Source organism: Scyliorhinus torazame, chromosome 21 (genome assembly GCF_047496885.1).
Source record: "Scyliorhinus torazame isolate Kashiwa2021f chromosome 21, sScyTor2.1, whole genome shotgun sequence".
Classification (NCBI taxonomy): Eukaryota; Metazoa; Chordata; class Chondrichthyes; order Carcharhiniformes; family Scyliorhinidae; genus Scyliorhinus; species Scyliorhinus torazame.
The window spans coordinates 24,266,968-24,279,387 of NC_092727.1; the positions used below are offsets into that span (position 1 = coordinate 24,266,968).

The 12,420-nt window shown below is 43.9% G+C and overlaps 1 long non-coding RNA gene across 2 annotated transcripts; it reads left to right on the plus strand.

The window, feature by feature from the left end:
• Positions 1 to 1,731: 1,731 nt before the first annotated feature.
• Positions 1,732 to 12,053, plus strand: LOC140397963 (uncharacterized). 2 transcript variants are annotated; one of them, XR_011937356.1, is made up of 4 exons: positions 1,732 to 1,784; positions 2,164 to 2,262; positions 8,034 to 8,284; positions 11,829 to 12,053. It is a non-coding gene; the product is annotated as an uncharacterized lncRNA (long non-coding RNA). The 2 variants fall into 2 exon arrangements; XR_011937355.1 differs by having other exon boundaries at positions 1,777 to 1,873.
• The last annotated feature ends 367 nt before the right edge of the window (positions 12,054 to 12,420 follow it).

The following is a 12,420-nucleotide window of genomic DNA, read 5'->3' on the forward strand; positions in this document are numbered from 1 at the left end:
CTCCATGAGACGAATAGAGTGAAGTCGATGAGGCTTTATTAAGCGTGTCTGTTCCCCCGCAGCTCGATAGTAAACTGGCCTGCGGGGGAAGACTCCGGCTTCTTATACTCCGCCTTCAGGGCGGAGCTTGAGGTCAACGGCCAACCAGGACCCGGGATCTGTCAGCCAATGACATTAGGGCTTCCAGTCCCACATGACCCCCAATACATACTACTACACCGTCCCCACCGGTAACGCTGGTGCCCTCTCAGTGTGCAGTTATTGCTTGCCAGCAATTATTTGGTTAGCCAGCATAAAATTGAGTTTGGGAGCTGAGTGCGGGCGGGAATGGATTTCACATCTGCTTCTGTTAACTCTTATCATCCTCACATGGCAGGCTGCAAATTCAGACTTTGGAATTAGTATTTCCAAAGGACATGCGAGCCGACATAAACATGATGGAACCATAACTTTTAGTTTGTAAGTGGTATTTAGAATTTGGCCACAGGAATTCAATGGTCAAGATAGTCACTTTAATCTGGATAAATACATACTCATGTGGTTTGACTGCATTAGCTATTGTTTAGTAAACATGTTAATTAAGTGATGTGACAGTGCCCTTCTTCGTAGAACACTTTCAGCATCCAATTTGTTTTTATTTGATGTTTACATTAAAGCCTCATTGATTCCTGGATTGCAAAACTTGTCCCAGTTCTGATGATTATTCATTTACAAACCACCCTTGCAATACAGTCATTCGAACATTATTGTCGATTCTCTTTAATATAAATGCATTCTTGCTAAAGGACTGGCTACACAAGTTCAGATCATGGGAACACACGCTGGTTGACCAAATCTGGAAATGAAAAGAATAAAATTGGGATCGGAATTTATTTTAAGTGAAGCATGGTTGATAGGCTCGAATTTTCAGGATGGTTCTCCGAGGAGTCAGCAGGGAATGCGTCCCCACTAATTCCAGCACACCAGATGCCATTTCATGCGGGGGGAGCGGGGGGGGGGGGGCCGCGGCGGGTTCAGGATGGTTCTCCGAGGAGTCAGCAGGGAATGCGTCCCCACTAATTCCAGCACACCAGATGCCATTTCATGCGGGGGGGGGGGGGGGGAGCGGGGGGCTGCGGGGGGGGGGGGGGGAGCGGGTTGCCCCCAGTCAGAAGGGGGCTGCCCCCAGTCAGAAGGAGGCTTCCAATGGAAGCACCTGCCCCCTTCCCACCCAAGATTTGTTCAATCCCGGGTCTCCCTCCCTGATCTATCATCTGCCCGCCAACCTAAACAATGAGGCTGGGTGGGAAAATACCCTTAAGTGGCCACTAAGATAAGACCAGGTAACATTTCCAGTAAAATGCAGGCAGTGGAGGTAAGTTAATCAAATGATGTCTGTAAAAGCAATCCCAGCCACTTTACAGTAATGAGGTTGCCAAGTGTCTGATGGTGGAATGACCCAACCATCTCCATTATGGCTTTAATAGAGATGTTGCATAATGCAACCCTCTCAATGAGATCCTTCAGAGGACATTTGACCAGGTTAGCTGTAAAGATGTGGGTGGATGAGCAGAAATCCCAGGCTGCTACTAACTCACCAATGAATGAAGAATCCAATCAATTGTGTTAAATCAGCAATGGAAGCAACCACTGCTCTGAAGCCAATCATCATAAAGGATGGACCTCTGATTTGAAGCAGCCAAGTTCTAGAATGTTAGCAGAAGTGGGTGTGAGGAAGGACAAGTGACAGTTAGTTGAGGAATGAACCTGCAATGAGAAGATGAAGTTAATCAAAGAGAAGAGAGGTGAGAACTACAAGAACAGCTGAGGGGAAACTAAAAAAGATTGGAGAATATTTAATCAGAAAAGAGCCACAAGATCGAAAGAAAGTAAGGTACTAACAGCATGGAAATAAACGAATAGCAATCCTTCTGCGAGTTATATTGTAGCCCACATGCTGAAATGCATCACCTTCCTTAATGGGACTTGAGAGCTTGAAATTATTGTAACAAAAGGCACCACTGAAGAATACATTTCCTCGTAGCTCAGCGGGAGCAGGTTGATGCATTGGTTAAGCAAAGGAGGCAGGAGGAAATAAATTTGGTGATCTTGCCAAGGGTGTTTGCAGTAATGATATAATTTACAGGATGAATATTAACCTCCTCCTCCATCCCTTATGTATAGAGCAAGGCAAATTTGACAAGAAATAAGCAAGCGTGTCAACATGGTGTCACATTCAGGGAAGTAGAGATAAAGGTGTCCAAAGTGAATAAAAACCCAATGGTAAGAAATTAAAACTAATTTAAATGGCATAAATATACAATGTTGATCAATATTATTGAGTTTGTTTCAGCAATTTATAAGCAACAGCAAAATACGGTGGATGCTGAAAATCTGAAATTTAAAACTGAAAATACTGGAAATGCTCAACAGATCGGATACAATGGCATTGTGGTGTTATTACTGGATTTTTAATCCCGAGACCCAGGGTAATGTTCTGGGGACCCGGGTTTGAATTCCTCCACAGCAGATGGTGAAGTTTGAATTCAATAAAGTTCTGGAATCAAACGTCTAGTGATGACCATGAAATCATTGTCAATTGTTGTAAAAACCTATCTGGTTTGCTAATTCCCCTTAGGGAAGGAAATCAGCCACGCCTTATCTGGTCAGGCCGATATGTGACTCCAGATCCACATATATGTGGTTCTTAAAATGCCCTCGGAAATGGCCTAGCAAGCCACTCAGTTGAAGGGCAATTAGGGATGGGCAATAAATGCTGCTCCAACATGTGATGTCTACATCCTGTCAATTAATTTTTTTAAAACTATCTGTGGATAGAGAAATTGAGTTAAGGTTTCAGGTTTACTGGTGTTTCATCGGAAACAGCCGTTCATTGAATTGAAATTTTGGACTCTAAATTCACATCAGTTCACAAAATAAGTCAATCACTCTCCAAATGTTGTGTGCTATGCTGTCAACTCTTTCTGGCGTTTGTGAATGGCACTCATTTGGATGCCCCTATGTGTATTGGATACAGACGCACCAGGAGGTCACACTGGCATCTATTCTCCTAATTTGGGCCTTCTGGGTTCATTCAACAAATGGTTCACCAAAGATCAAGCATTCAGTTGTAAGAGGGGCACAGCACTCTCCATGTAAAGCTCCAGGTACCCAATTTGTACGTATGATACATTTGAAGATTTGCTGCTTTTGCAAAGTGTCTGAAAGTACCTCGGAGTGGTTTTGGAAGAGTGGTGGTGGCTTTCTGAATTTGAAAGGGAGTGTCGCTGCATCCTCACAAGGAATGTTAATAATTAGGTGACCCTTATCCACACAAAGACTGCAACAGGAATGGGGCAGCAATCGCACTGGTTTTGGTTCCCACAGTTGGGTGCATGGAGTGGCATGAGAGACGGGTGGAACACTGGTAGGAGATGGCATGTGAAAATGCGGTCACTGACTTTGACCTCCTTGTAAGGTCATTAGACATCCACTGGCAGTGCTGTCAGATCCTCGAGGCTAAACGTCAGGAATTGGCTTTCTTGACTACCTGCTCCTAATCCTTGCTGCCAGTGGTCCTAGATCTCCTGCACTCACAGAGTCATCACATCTTTCCTCATATCCACCTCTCCACCAAGACCTCCAGTGCTGTATCAATGAATATGGAGGCCTCTCTCTGCCCTGCTGTTCAAATTACTTTGTTTAGAATTTCAGCATTATCATTCAGCAACCGCTTCCTATGAATAGATACAGCTTCCCTTCAAAAGGGACAGACTGCCTTTAAGAACCTAAAGTTGACAGCACCATGCCATGGGGTACAGGTCTCTGTCACAGAGTCTGTCCCTGTTGCTCAGAAGGGAAGGGGGGAGAGGAGTAGAGCATTAGTGATTGGAGACTCCATAGTTAGGGGGATAGATAGGGGATTCTGTGGGGACGAGAGAGACTCGCGGTTGGTGTGTTGCCTCCCAGGTGCCAGGGTGCGTGATGTCTCGGATCGTTTTTTCGGGATCCTTAAAGGGGAGGAGGAGCAGCCCCAAGTCGTGGTCCACATAGGTACCAACAACATAGGTAGGAAAAGGGATAGGGATGTAAGGCAGGAATTCAGGGAGCTAGGGTGGAAACTTAGATCAAGGACAAACAGAGTTATTATCTCTGGGTTGTTACCCGTGCCACGTGATAGCGAGACGAGGAATAGGGAGAGAGAGGAGTTGAACACGTGGCTACAGGGATGGTGCAGGAGGGAGGGTTTCAGATTTCTGGATAATTGGGGCTCATTCTGGAGTCGGTGGGACCTCTACAAACGGGATGGTCTACACCTGGACCAGAAGGGTACCATTATCCTGGGGGGGAAATTTGCTAATGCTCTTCGGGAGGGTTTAAACTAGTTCAGCAGGGGCTTGGGAACCTGAAATGTAGCTCCAGGAGGTTGAGAGTAGTGAGGTCATGAGTTAAGGTTTCAAAGTTGCAGGAGTGTACCGGATGGCAGAAAGGTGATTTAAAGTGTGTCTTCTTCAATGCCAGGAGCATCCGGAATAAGGTGGGTGAACTTGCGGCATGGGTTGGTACCTGGGACTTCGATGTTGTGGCCATTTCGGAGACATGGATAGAGCAGGGACAGGAATGGTTGTTGCAGGTGCTGGGGTTTAGATATTTCAGTGAGCTCAGGGAAGGTGGTAAAAGAGGGGGGGAGGTGGCATTGTTAGTCAAGGGCAGTATTACGGTGGCAGAAAGGACGTTTGATGAGGACTCATCTACTGAGGTAGTATGGGCTGAAGTTAGAAACAGGAAAGGTGAGGTCACCCTGTTAGGGTTTTCTATAGGCCTCCGAAAAGTTACAGAGATGTAGAGGAAAGGATTGCAAAGATGATTCTGCATAGGAGCGAAAGCAACAGGGTAGTTGTTATGAGGGCCTTTAACTTTCCAAATATTGACTGGAAACGCTATAGTTCGAATACTTTAGATGGGTCCGTTTTTGTCCAATGTGTGCAGGAGGGTTTCCTGACACAATATGTAGATAGGCCAACGAGAGGCGAGGCCATATTGGATTTGGTACTGGGTAATGAACTAGGACAGGTGTTAGATTTGGAGGTGGGTGAGCACTTTGGTGATAGTGACCACAATTCGATTACGTTTACTTTAGTGATGGAAAAGAATAGGTATAAACCGCAGGGCAAGAGTTATATCTGGGGGAAATTCAATTCTGATGCGATGAGGCAAGACTTAAGATGCATCGGATGGAGAGGAAAACTGCAGGGGATGCGCACAATGGAAATGTGGAGCTTGTTCAAGGAACAGCTACTGCGTGTCCTTGATAAGTATGTACCTGTCAGGCAGGGAGGAAGTGGTCGAGCAAGGGAACCGTGGTTTACTAAAGCAGTCGAAACACTTGTCAAGAGGAAGAAGGAGGCTTATGTAAAGATGAGACATGGAGGTTCAGTTGGGGCGTTCGAGGTTTATAAGAGATAGGGTGTATAATCATCTGGAAAGGAATAATTTGATTAGAGATAGTCAACATGGTTTTGTGAAGGGTAGGTCGTGCCTCACAAACCTTATTGAGTTCTTTGAGAAGGTGACCAAACAGGTGGATGAGGGTAAAACAGTTGATGTGGTGTATATGGATTTCAGTAAAGCGTTTGATAAGGTTCCCCACGGTAGGCTACTGCAGAAAATACGGAGGTATGGGATTCAGGGTGATTTAGCAGTTTGGATCAGAAATTGGTTAGCTGGAAGAAGACAAAGGGTGGTGGTTGATGGGAAGTGTTCAGACTGGAGTCCAGTTATAGTGGTGTACCATAAGGATCTGTTTTGGGGCCACTGCTGTTTGTCATTTTTATAAATGACCTAGAGGAGGGCGTAGAAGGATGGGTGAGTACATTTGCAGATGACACGACAGTCGGTGGAGTTGTGGACAGTGCGGAAGGATGTTACAAGTTACAGAGTGACATAGATAAGCTGCAGCGCTGGGCTGAGAGGTGGCAAATGGAGTTTAATGCAGAAAAGTGTGAGGTGATTCATTTTGGAAGGAATAACAGGAAGACAGAGTACTGGGCTAATGGCACTTCTTGGCAGTGTGGATGAGCAGAGAGATCTCAGTGTCCATGTACATAGATCCCTGAAAGTTACCACCCAGGTTGACAGGGTTGTTAAGAAGGCGTACGGCGTGTTAGCTTTTATTGGTAGAGGGATTGAGTTTCAGAGCCATGAGGTCATGTTGCAGCTGTACAAAACTCAAATGCGGCCGCATTTGGAGTATTGCGTGCAATTCTGGTCGCCGCATTATAGGAAGGATGTGGAAGCATTGGAAAGGGTGCAGAGGAGATTTACTAGAATGTTGCCTGGTATGGAGGGAAGATCTTATGAGGAAAGGTTGAGGGACTTGAGGCTGTTTTCGTTAGAGAAAAGAAGGTTAAGAGGTGACTTAATTGAGGCATACAAGATGATCAGAGGATTGGATAGGGTGGACAGTGAGAGCCTTTTTCCTCAGATGGTGATGTCTAGCACAAGGGGACATAGCTTTAAATTGAGGGGAGATAGATATAAGACAGATGTCAGAGGTAGGTTCTTTACTCAGAGAGTAGTAAGGGCGTGGAATGCCCTGCCTGCAACAGTGGTGGACTCGCCAACCCTAAGGGCATTTAAATGGTCATTGGATAGACATATGGACGATAAAGGAATAGTGTAGATGGGCTTTAGAGTGGTTTCACAGGTCGGTGCAACATCGAGGGCCGAAGGGCCTGTACTGCGCTGTAATGTTTTATGTTCTGTGTTCTATGCAGTCAGCACAATGCTGCTTGCATCCCTGCTGTGAGCAGTGGCAACCAGCAGCCCTACTATCAGGTAAACATGATTTGGTACTCAATTTCTTTGCTGCCTACCTCCACCTGAAACACTTGAGGACAGGTCACGAATCACAAACATCGCCACGATAAACAGGAGCCAACCAATTTTTAGCCCATTAGCTTTGCTTCTCTCCCTACAGTTAATGAGCTTCTGCTGAAGTGCTTCTGTAAAAACCAAAAGCTCCCATACTGCTTGCACAAATTCTATAATGACATGTTTATGCTGTTCACATTAATGCTCATTTCTTACCTTAATGGTTTAATTCATGGCAGATATCTTTTTTCCTCAAGTTTCTACTGCAAGACAACATAGGCAGACTCCCTCCAAGGAAGCAACCATTTTCATCACAGTCAGAAACAAGCTGAATACGATAAAGGCAATGGTCCAAGAAGCACTGACCATGGTCAAAGTTTATACTATAATGCTCGCATTGTGAAATTTGGTTATGAAAAGAAACAGTCACCTGCATAGGGTCACTAAGCATAGCAAGCCCCACCAGTGCCTCTTGCCAGGGATTTATGAGACTGCGTATTCAAGTGTCACCTTCTTTTCACAGAACAAATCTGAACCCAATCCCCACTCGCAAACTCACACAGCATTAAACAATGAATCCTCACTACCAGCACTGGAACCAAGCATCAGTTCACAATGACACTGGAGGGTCTCAACACAAAGGAAGGAATTCAGGAGACGCGTTAAAATTGGACCGAGAGAGGAAAACCGATTAATGGTTAAACAAGAAAAATGGTCAAATTGTTTCAGGGTTGAGGCCAGTCATAGTTATGAGCAGCACTGTATCACATCACGAATCATGGCCAGACCAGGTTTTGTTCAAATAGAAGATGGAAGGAAGAGCCAGAACTTCTTAATGAGTCTGATGTATCCAGGAAGTGCATTCTGTAAGCTCTGAGGACGTGTGCCAAAGACTGCACAAAATTCAGATGTGTGCATTCAAGGAGGGACAGGAGGGAGCTGAAATCCACGTATCTGTTATTTTTATTGGTTAACTTAACACAAGAAATGGATTGCATAGATAGATTCTGACACCACAGCACACAATGTCACCACCAGCATTACTAAAATTAAGTTGGACTCTGATTGAGCAAAATTAATCTTGGTCTTTATCCAGCTTTGCACATTTGTCTTTGCAATAGGTTCCTGCCAATATATGACTGCTGTTACAACCATTTTATTAAGTGTCCTTTTCTTTCCAGAAAATATTCACAAAAATAGCTTGAACAACTGTGAAATCATATGTCAAAAACTAAAATTGTCAACAAAACTGAACCAGAATTGAAAACATGGCACCCAACAACACTGAGCGAATCATCTGAAGATGTCACTGAGGTCGAACTCTCAGAGTTACGAAGCTCCACGGCTGAAAACCCATTTAGGCTGGTCTATTTTCAATTCATTGTTTTGTTGTTTGCCAATTGGAATAGTCGCAATGTTTTACTCATGTCAGGTTAGTGTTATGTTCTTTACCATACTTTAGTTTTTTTGTTCAGGCCAGCATTTATTGCCCATTCCTTTTCGAAAATAAATTTAGACTGCCCAATTCATTTTTTCCAATTAAGTGGCAATTTAGCGTGGCCAATCCACCTAACCAGGCACATCTTTTGGGTTGTGGGGACGAAACCCATGCAAACACAGGGAGAATGTGCAAACTCCCCACACAGGCAGTGACCCAGGGCAGAGATCGAACCTGGGACCTCGGTGCCGTGAGGCAGCAGTGCTAACCAATGCGCCACCGTGCTTCCCCATTTATTGCCCATTCCTAATTGACGATGGTGTGCTGCCTTCTTGAACCGCTGCAGCCCATGCGGTGAGGAGTCGGGGGTGGAGGGAGGGGAGGGGGGGGGGGGGGGATATGAGCACAAATTAAACTCAGCAACACAAACTACTATTTGTCCATTTGTTTTATGTAGACTCAATGATGGTAGCAGAGTGCAATATGACTGGGCTTGTAATCCAGAGGCCTGGCTCTAAAGTACTGGAAACATGAGTTTGAATCCCACCATAGCAGCTGAGGGAATTTACGTTCAATCAATTAATATATCTGAAACTAAAATAAAAGTTAGTTTCAGTAATGATAATTGTGAAACTGATAAATTGTTACAAAAACCCTACTGATTCACTAATGTCCTTCAGGGGAGGAAATCTGCTGTCCTTACCTGGTCTGGCCTACATGTAATGTTGGACGCACAGCAAGATAGTTGACTTTTAATTGGCCTCTGAAATGGCATATCAAGACATTAAGTTGTATCAAACTGCTACAGAAAAGGACTGCAGCAGCTTAAAGGAGGCAGCTCATCACCACTTCCTCAAGGATAATTTCGGGATGGGCAATGAATGCTGGCCCAGCCAGGCCCGGGGATGCTCACATCCCAAGATTGAAAAAACAAATTTGTATTGTGTACGGGGAGAGCACTGATGGAATTATTTTGCAATGTGATGGAAGATTTTAATTTCTGCCATCCTCTGAACAATATGAAATACTAGCTTAGTCTCAAAGAACATTTTCCTTTGCTGCTCTCTGAACACTAAGATGGAACTTCTGAGTCGTTTCCTTTGCTTCTTTCTCATTTCTTGATTCCTGGGTGCTGTCCTTTATTTTTCACTCAGCATGTTCAGACTCTGTAGCAGTTAAGTTAGCAGTTGAAAATCATTGAACAATAATTGTCATTCGTAAGAGAAATAAGTGTTGGGAAAAAGTGAAAACTTCAATTTATATATTCCTTTTCGCAACCACCAAAGTACTTTCGAAATGTCACCCCTGTTATGCAGTAGCCAATTTATGTAAGGCCCCACAAACAGAAACTACCATTGATCAAATAGTCTGTTTTAGCGCTGTTAACTGAGAGAGAAATATTGGTCAGGGCTTTGAATAGTGTCATGTGATTTTTTTCAAGTCCACTGAGAAACCAAATAGTCCCACAGTTTCAAAAAAATTATCTGAAAGGTGACACGTACAACAGTGCAGAACACTCTCAATATTGCACTGAAGCAACAGCCTAGATTGTCTGTATTTATATTTCTGGGGTTGGGTGTGATCCCATATCCTTCTGACGAATGGACAATTGTACTGCCAATGAACCAAGGCTGGAACCTGGATCTCTAAAAGGAGCATTTCAGCTTGTATATCTGAATTAAGACTTGTCTTGTTACATGCAGAGAGCAATCCTTGTGGCACTGCACACTAATATGAATACAGTGAGGACTTTGAGTGAAATCTTGCTCTGCAGTGCGTGACTGCCATGGTATTGTTACTTATTGGCTCTCCTGAAGTTTCATTTCAGAAACTCTCGCAAAAAAGGACAAACGTGTCTGAACATAAAATACATGCTCGATGTCACATTTTCCAATGTCAGAAGTTAAAGGTACACAAGGCTTCTATCTGATTTAAATATTGGTGGCTCAGGTGGTTAGTAACATCTTATTCCCCCCCTTTGCCTTTCTACAACTGGAGAAAAAGATCATAATATATAGTCATTGAGTTATATATAGTCATTGAGTTATATATATAGTCATTGAGTTATGTATCATAAGTTCTGTAAAAAGATAATAATCCTTATTGCCCAATAGTTAATTCTGATCATTCTTTGCATCCCAGCATTGTCCATTTATTGGCTATCCCTATCAACTGAGTGGCTTTAGCAGGCCTTTTCAGATGACATTCAAGAATCAACCACATTGGTAAGAGACTGAAGTCACATGCAAGCCACACTGCTAAAGGATGCAGGTCATCTTCCTGAAAAGGATATTGGTGAACCAGTTAAATTTTTACATCAAAACAATGGCTTGAATTTTTTGCGCCCAGTCACTGCGGGATCCTGATCAGCAGGGCCGGTAAACCATTGAAATCTCCATTCACCTCAGCGGCACTCGAAGATGCCAGTGTGAAGGACTGGCAAATTCCAGCCATCATTTCTATGGATAGTCGTGGTTTTTTTTGTTATTTCCAGCTGGAAAAACAAAACTGAATTCAAATTTTCAAACTACTGTGGTTGTGCTTGCACTCACATTCTCCGGGCAGGGCTTTACATTGTGCCCAAGTTTCCATCTGAGGACTCCCCAGTGAAGCGTCTGCAGCAAATCCACTCCAGCCCTACTTGCCACTTTCCGTTGCAGCAATTTAATGTTCTTTGGATGAGAATTCCAATCTCTTTTTTGGAGGAAGTCCCGTCTCCAAGAGCTGCCGGCCAATCAAATGGCTCTTTCGTCCCAACAGCCCCATCAGGAGCAGTGGTAACTGCTGGGACTGCACCCGGCCCCCAACAGTGATCTTCGGGGAGGTTTTCAGCAAAGCCAGGCTAGGAGGCCCTCACGTGAGGGGTGTGGGTGACAGTAAAGAGACCGAGGGAGGAGAGAGGAAATCTTGAGAGTGGGGGAAGGCCTTAGTGGCAAAAGGGGATGGGGGTGGGGAGGGGAGTTTCTGTTGGGCCCAGAGGATTTGTAAAGTATGTAACCCTGCCCTTTCACCCCACCTTTCCTGTCAATAATATGAGGATTGGAATCCAAGTAGTTTCAATTGGCCACTGCCTGGCACAGGAAAAATTGCGATGGGGGCACAAAGAGGGCATTAGCCACTTAAGAGCATCAGTTGGTCCAAGGATAGGTAGGCTGCCCAACAATTCCCCAGCTATGACAGAGTTGAGGACGGGCAGATCGGTGGGTGGAACGGCACCCATGGCCAATTTTAGCCCCACCACCTACCATCTCGCTATCTAACGCACCCTCCAGGGAGTGTAAAATTCTACCCTTTGGATCATTAGTGTAGCAATATAATCGTAATGCTACCACACCCCTCTAAGATGAATCCACTGCAGAGTGTGATACTAAGCCATACGTAACAAGGTCCAAGTTCAAAGATCTTTGCTGAATTATTGACTTGATTGTCACTGTGTGTTTCATTTCAAGACATGCATGAAAAAATTGGACATTAAATGTTTCTGTATAAAATAGGCGATTATTAACCTTCCACCATTAATCATTATTTGTGTTTTCAGGTTCGCAGTTCTATCCAAATGGGAAATTTGGAAAAAGCCTTATCTGCCTCGAAGACCGCCAAAATGTTAAACATTGTTGCGACTGTTGTTGGGATTACAATATTTTTTACTTTTGTAATTTTTTTTATTCTAGGTAGTGTGAAAGTGTTTCATTTCAAAAAACATACATAAAATATTAATGATCATATCAAGTTTATATCAAATAAATCTGTATTATGGAATACATTATGCTTGGGACATTTTTGATTTCTTTATCCACCTTTATTGTATTGTCCCCTCTATGTTAGGCTAGGTGGATTGGCCGTGATAAATTGCCCTTAGTGTCCAAAATTGCCCTTAGTGTTGGGTGGGGTTGCTGGGTTGTGGGGATAGGGTGGAGGTGTTGACCTTGGGTAGGGTGCTCGTTCCAGGAGCCGGTGCAGACTCGATGGGCCGGGTGGCCTCCTTCTGCACTGTAAATTCTATGATGTATACACACATAATTATAGTGATGTACAATTTTAAAAGAATATCTAGTCTTGGACTGAATGCTGGTGGATGGTGAGTAAGGAATTTTAACTTCTTAAATCATGCGTTAAAAATTAAATCTTGT